General features: G+C 42.5%; 1 pseudogene; it reads right to left on the bottom strand.

The window, feature by feature from the left end:
- Nucleotides 1-5,953: 5,953 nt before the first annotated feature.
- On the bottom strand, nt 5,954-6,272 carry LOC114506986 (annotated as a pseudogene).
- Between the last annotated feature and the right edge of the window lie 1,206 nt (nt 6,273-7,478).

The following is a 7,478-nucleotide window of genomic DNA, read 5'->3' as shown; positions in this document are numbered from 1 at the left end:
ACAGGGTTCTGAAATCATGATGATTTTAGATCAATTGCTCTCCAATGGAATCTGAGGATCTCTAGTAGGTCTGCAAAGATTCTTCTAATTGTTCTGTGGGCTGGGTTAAAATGCAAGACACAGAAGTGTGTTGGGTGATCCCCCACTCCATTGAAACATTTTTCACTGCAGATTTCAATCAAAACTTAAAAGTGTCAAAGGAAGCATGTTTAAAAACAGACTCATAGATACAGAGAACAGACAGAAAACTGTCAAAGGGGGGTTGGGTATAAAAGGTGAAGGGATTAAGCAAAGAAAAAACCTCATAGACACAATAGTACGGTGGTTACCAGAGGGAATGGGGGTCGGGGGAAGCAGAAGAGGATATGGGGGGATGTATATGGTGATGGAGGGAGACTTGACTTGAGGTAGTGAACACATAATACAATATACAGATGATGTATTATAGAATTGTACACCTGAAACCTATATAATTTTATTAACCAATGTCACACCAGTAACTTCAATTAAAAAAACTGAAAAAAATAGGGGACATTAAAAAAATAAGTAACTACAAATAATAACAGGTATTCAGCAAAAACACCTCAGAAGGGTTTTTTTGTTTTGTTTTTTGTTTGCTGGCTTGTTCATTTAATCTAGTGAATAGATGTAAATACAGCAGAATCTTTTCTGCTCAAGTAGTTTGACTAAAAATCTTGAGACTCATCAGGCCAGGTGAAAAGATAAACTTTGCAAAGCACATCTTTTTGAGGGGAGGAAAGCCAGCTCCTTTCTTACCCTGAGTTTCCCATTTCCCAGTGTCACTTATTTCCTGGCCCTTCCTCTCAGCACTGCTTTCTAGCTCAGAGCCCACAGCTCTGAAGCAGCCATTGCCAAGAAGAAACTTTCTCTGGTGCCACAGCTGTCTTGAAACCTCTCTGGGACCATTTGGTTCCTGGATGTTTTTGGCTAATGATTCCAGGGAGCGGGAGCTCAGGTATGGAGTAAGGGGATTGTCAATTGCAGTCATAGTTTAAGATCTGCTTTTCCTCATCTTAGCTCCACAGCAAGAGTTAACCTCAGGGGAGCCTGTGCTGCTAGAGAGGAGTTTTATGAGTTATCAAATGCCCTGATTGATAGTCATACAGCACAACAAAGCTGCCAGGCCATCCAGGCTGCTCAGATGCTTTGAGATAAAATATACTTGTGGCTATATCTGCCTTCCCCTCTCTACAGGAGCAACGTGCACATTCAGCTATTTGCTGGATCAATTTGCACAGCCATAGTTTCTTAGAAGGACTTCAAAACAAATGGGCTGCCTATGCTGCAGGTAAATAGTGTGGACACTATAAATTAAAATGAACTTGGAGGCTTCCGTTGGATTTTGCTGATGTGCTTATGTTGGGGTCCACCCTGCCTGGTCTCAGGAAGCTGTACCCCCCGCCCCCTGCCCCCATGCCTAAGGCTGAGTGAAAGACGTCTGGACCAGGAGCCACTAAGGAGACAAGTTTATCTCCCTCGTGGGAACGCTGCTTTTGCTCCTTGCCTGGCCCCCAATGCTTGATCAGTTAGCCAATGATGAGTAGGATTCCCCAAGGGGGGAATCACCTAAGATATGCATGATCATGTGGAGGCCCCAGGGAAGAGACTCAGGGGGCTGTGGAAATGAGGGGGTGATTGACATCAACCCCTGACCCCTTGGCTTTGACAAAGCCTGAGTCCTTGTTCTGGCTGTGAGAAATCCAAGTCTCCCAGCAGCCTTTGTCTCCTCTGTTGACTCAGGCCTGCAGAAATAACAGGGGTGGTGCAGTCCAGACCAGAGTCGGCAGACCCCTGGGGGAATTAGACCTGAGCATAGAATATGCAAGATCCTGTGAGACCTGCTTGCTGAGGATGCTCTTGAATATGAAGGCACGGGCAGGAGACGAAACTAGCCCTCTAGCTTTTTAAGTGATAAAACCCCAAACTCAGCATGAGCTCTGTCAACTCTTTGAAAGATAGCTATTCGTTTGATCTTCCCTGCCAGGCTATAATCCACAAACTGTATCCGTACACCTACCCAATACTGCCTAATAAAAAGCCTACTTAGGTGGTGGCTTGGTGTGCTCTCCACTAGAGAGAGTGGCCATGCCGTTCCTATTCCTCCACAGGACCTGGTCGTCTGTGTGTATTTCTCTCGTATCATGAGTAGCTGCAGCATTCTCAGTCACTGCAGGCCAGTGGCTGCCTCATACTTGAAACACCATTTATGTGTTTGGATAATTCTGTCATGTGTGCAAAGTACTCTCTAATAATTCAGGTACCTCCCTGAATTACCCAGATGCTGTTAGCCCTCTCCATCCTTTGGTGCAGCCTAACTCAAGAGTAAAGGAAGTTAAGTTCTCATCTTGTTTAACTAATAAAGTGAAAACAACTTGCTCACTCTTTGAATGTGATTTAAAAAAGAAGAAAAAGAAAGAAAACCAATTCCAACATCTGGATGGAATTATTATAAACCTCTGTGGGACCCTTTGGTTCTCTAATGTTTTTGGCTAATGATTCCCTCTCCCAAAGTCTGCAAAGGCTCAATGATGCAGCCTGTCAGGGAATGATACCTTGCCACCAGTTAGTGCAAGTTGGTTTAAATACATTTGTCAAGATGCTGTAGCTATGACCAAATCCTGGGCAGGGTAAGCGTGCTCATGTTTCTGTGTGGATACCCAGTGAGACAGGTATTTGTCCTTCTGGAGAAACTGGAGGCATGATATCCTAGCCTCAAAGTCTGCCTCAGGCAGGTAAAGTCCATGAATCTACTCGTGTCTTGAGGAGAAAATCTATGTTTGATTCTTACTATAGCTAATGTTTCTGGATCCCTAGGGTTTAGTAGAAAGAGGACCAGACTACCACTGACAAACTCTGGGATTTTAAGCTAATTTATCTGCCTTCTCTGTGCTTCAGTTTCTTTATCAATGGGTAAGTAGTAATGGAGATACTGGGGAATGAATTGAGATAATGGTATATAAAGTGATAAGTGGAGCTCCATGCATATGAAGTGCCTACAAATCTGGGGGAGCACATTATAGCAAAAGAGGACACTGCCTTGAAAGAGGAAGACCCTACAACTAAAATGGGAGCCCAGGAAAGGGGTTCAATTATTGCCAAGTATCCCTGTCTTATTGTAACATTTCATAGGATGCTTGTTTTAAGGTGGAATTGTGGAAAAAGCACTGAACTGGAAGTTAGATAATCAATGTCTTAGTCTTGATTCTGGTAACAACAGAGGTAGGTAAGTTTGGGAAAGCCATTTAATTGCTTTTCTCACCTATGTAATAGGGATACTCATACTTCTCCTTTCCAAAGCACAGTACTATTGTAAAGCTTAAATAAGATGGGTCTATACAAAATATATAAAATGTATAAAAATATTACTTATTTTGGTCAAAAACTTTAAACAATCCTACCAGTCTAGCAGTGTCTAATACACAACTTAACCCCGTTTCTGTGACTGACAAAAATGAACTATAACTGGCAATGCCCCCACTGAACTTACTCAAATAGCCAGTCCCTTGGATTCTGTGGGTAACCCGTGAAGGGCAATGAGAAATAACATCAGGAGATGAGCTAAGGCTTAGCTCCAGCTTTTCTAATCTCCTGTGAATGCATGGTTGAAGCTTCTATAACTAGGGTCATATCTTTAATGACTAAAAGTAAGGGACCCGTTTGGAGCCAAAGGGTTTCAGGAGCTTGCTTCATGCTCTGACGTTAGCATACAGTGGAGCAAGTTAGGGGGCCTGGGAGGTAGACAGGGTCATCCTTACAACTTTGGGAAGCTAACATGAAGTCCCACCCTCAAATCACTAACCTTTTAAACATTCACTTTTAACAGTAGCCCAGAAAGGGAACCATCCTCTTTAACAGACTTGTTTTCCTTCCCATCCAAGTTAAATAAATGTAGAAGAAAGTTAGGAAAACCTGTTTGCTTTATTTTTGCTTTTGCTTTTTTCTTTTATGGCTCAGCATATTGCAGACCTGCATTGGTGTACAGTTAGGGGAGAGGTTTACAGAGCAGGCTCTGAACAATGAGGCACTGAGGCTTTACCCACTTCTCACAGCAAAGGACTGCTTAGAACATTCCTCTCATTGATGGGTTTGCCTGGGCTGTAAAGCAAAAGCATCTGCTCCAAACTGTTCTGCATGGACATTGGGACATTTGGACAAAGATCTTTTCCCAAAAGTGCAGCCTTTTGCATGGAGACACTGAAGTGGTAGGTCAGGGTGGTGGAGCAGAGAGGCAGTAGATGGACAGTGAGAATTAGGAGTCTACCTTTTCTCAGGTGTCTTAGCCTTGGTCTGAATAGACAGAAGCAACTATCTGAGTTGCAGGGATGCAGCATCTCCTCCCCAAGTTGTCCATAAACAATACCTACTCACATATTAGTAAGGACAGGAACCCACTAGAACTAACGCAAACCCTGGCATTTAAAGTCCACAAGCAAAGTGGGGGGATAAATGGTGATGAAGGGAGACTTAACTTAGGGTGGTAAACACACAATACAACATACAGATGATGTACTGTAGAATTGCATACCTAAAACCTATATAATTTTATTAACCAATATCACACCAATAAATTCAACTAAAAAAAAAAATAAAGCCCCAAAGCAGATCCAGTTCTAGGCTTGGCACACGGGGCACATGTTGTTTATCCTTCTAGAAGGGGTCATTATCATGAATTTCTTTTTAATGCTTGTGGGGATTCTATCTCAGGAGTAAGTTGGAAAAAATAAAACTCCTTCTTAGAGAACTTAGTATATCTATTTAGATCCAGAGTAAACAAGCAGATAAAGAGCTGCTTGCTCAGTATTTCTAATTTGTGGGGTATGTCAGTTCATTAGAGAAAAGAGTAAATAGGGACAGTTTTCATTTTGAAGGCATCTGGTCAGGAGGCCTTTAAATGGACCCTGAAGTTCTAGGGAGTAGGTAGTCTCATTCTTCCAGGCTTAATTGTTTGAAGTTCCACCAGCCTGGGCCAGAAGAGAGTCCAAGTGGGCCGGGAATCCAAGGGCAGAAGACCTCTGAGGCAGGAGCGCAGTACTGTGAGTACAGGGCTGCTAGGATTGGGGTAGATGCATCGCCCATACCCTAGAAAGCTTGTTCTTTGGGCCCTCCTTCCTCAGGCCCTGTGAACTTCACTACAAAGCAAACCATATGATTTTGATCCTGGCTCCTGGCTTACTGAGCGTGTTTCATGCCTCCAGTGGCAGGAAGCCCTCCAGCCTCTTTAAGCAGCTACTCTGGCATCTAAGAGAGGAAGCTAGATCTCTTAGGCTCTCACCAGCTAGACATGGCAGCCCAGTGGAGGATAATGCTCAGTGGAGGAAGGGAAGCCAGAATTACTGTAAGGTGGAAGAGACTCCTGGGATCCACAGAGGTGAACTCCAGTCTCAGGCCCCTGTGAGTTGTTGTCCAAAAAATTGACTTTCCCCCTCCATGTTACCCTTGGGTTTCATCTGAGTCCCTGTGAGATGACCCTTCCCTGGAGATGGGAGACCAGGACCTAGTCCTCCTGAAAGAGATAGGGGAGGGAAGTATTGTATGACACAAGGGACCACACAAATCTTCTAATCCCATAGACTGGGGTGTCAGTTACCAAGATGACTATAGTTAGGAAAATTTCAGATGAGCTTCAATGGGATTCAATGGAAGAAAATTATGCAATTTGAGTGGTAGGCAAGACAAAGGCTACAGGAAGTCAGTCATTTTGCAAAAACGGATCAATACTACTTTTTTTATTTTTTTACACTAAAAAATTGACAATTTTATGTAGGAACCATCAAAGTTTTAGTGTTTAATATTTAATATCTGACCAAGGTCCAACATGCGAAGGTACCATGTTCAAGAAACCGGAGGTAGGTAGAATCACTCTATCAACTCACTATATAGTATGTGATAAGAATAATGCACACTTTATAATATAAAACCTGTCTACACGTAGTAATTAGTTGCACAAAGCCATTTGGTTTTCTCTTGGCTTGTAAAAACAATGTTTCACATTTCAGTGTAAATTAGCAGCCTTCAGCTCTTCTGTGTAGCAGGTATCTTGTTTTCAGCTTTCAGTTCTTCCACCCCAGCCTGTGTCATGAGGTCTGCAATGTTCCTCTCCAGGTCATCAATGCAACTACTCATATCATCAATTCTTCCAATGATCTGGTCGGACACGGTCTGAAATTTATCTTGCATCTGTTGCAGGAGTGTCTGCACCACCCAGGTGAGGTGGTCTTGGGGTCAGTCTCGGCCATCTCTCCAGTTCCCAATTTGTCAGAGATATCTCAGATCATCACCAACACTCCCGTTTGTCAGCGCAGAGGCCCCCAGCAGCTTCTTTCTCAATGCTACTCTCGTATGTAAGGGGTGAAGGGATGGTGACAGACTATGGAAGGCCTTAATCATCTTGTTTATTTATACAATGCTTTATAATGTTCAGTCATTTGTTCTTGTCTCTGGGCCTCTGTACTTGCTCACTTTTCTACTTGAAATATTTTTTCAGCAGATCCCCATGTGGCCATCTCCTTGTCCTCCAGATTTCAAATGTCTCCTCCTCAGGAAGGGCTTACCTGACCAAACTCTGAAAGAGTTTGATTCCCACCTCACTGCCTATCACATCACTTTATTCTCTTCAGATAATTTATCATTATTTGAAATTATCTTGTTTGCTTACTAGTTTTGGTTTAGTTTTCCAACCATAATGTAATCTCCATGAAAATATTCCATCTATCTTGTTCACTGTCAATTCCTCAATGCCTAGAATAGCGCCTGCAGAACAGCAGGAGTTCAACAAATAAATGCTGAATGAGGGAATATATGAGTGGAGTGTTAGGGCTGGGGGAGCTAGCCAAAGAAAGCTAGGTAAAATCGGAATAGGATGCATGTGGCTAGAAAGGAAAGAAATAACCAGGAGAGGAAATTGAGCTCAGTAACCAAAATCTTCTGAGAAGTGGAAATAAAAGAACAACCACATGTTGTTTGATACCTTCCAGCTTTCATCATATTCAATAAACTTTTGTTAAGTACTTACTATGGGCCCAGCATTATATTAAGAGCTGCAGAGTCAAAGATGAATAAAGTAATAGGTTGAAGAGGATGGGGAGAGGACACAAAGTCAGGAGTTGCTCTCTCCTGAGTTCTCAAGCTACTCACCAAGTTCACCACCTTATAAGCAGACATATAAAAAACAGCTATGTAAAAATGGAGCAGGGATTATGAGGAGTATTGGTGAATTTCAATAAGGGGGACATGTCAGGGGAAACTACAAGGAGATGACATTTGATTTGGGCCTTGAAGATAAATAAAGAATTCATCATGCAGAGAGGAAGAAAAAGAATATTCCAGGTAAGGAAATATCATGAGAAGTGGCATGGAAGCATGAAAGTACTTGCTACATTTGGAAAACAGCAAGTAGACTAAATTGCTTACTGTGATGAGAACAGAGTATGCATGGTGAAATGACTACACATGAGGCT

This window comes from Phyllostomus discolor, chromosome 9 (genome assembly GCF_004126475.2).
Source record: "Phyllostomus discolor isolate MPI-MPIP mPhyDis1 chromosome 9, mPhyDis1.pri.v3, whole genome shotgun sequence".
Lineage (NCBI taxonomy): Eukaryota > Metazoa > Chordata > Mammalia > Chiroptera > Phyllostomidae > Phyllostomus > Phyllostomus discolor.
This window is presented reverse-complemented; position numbering and strand designations above follow the sequence as displayed.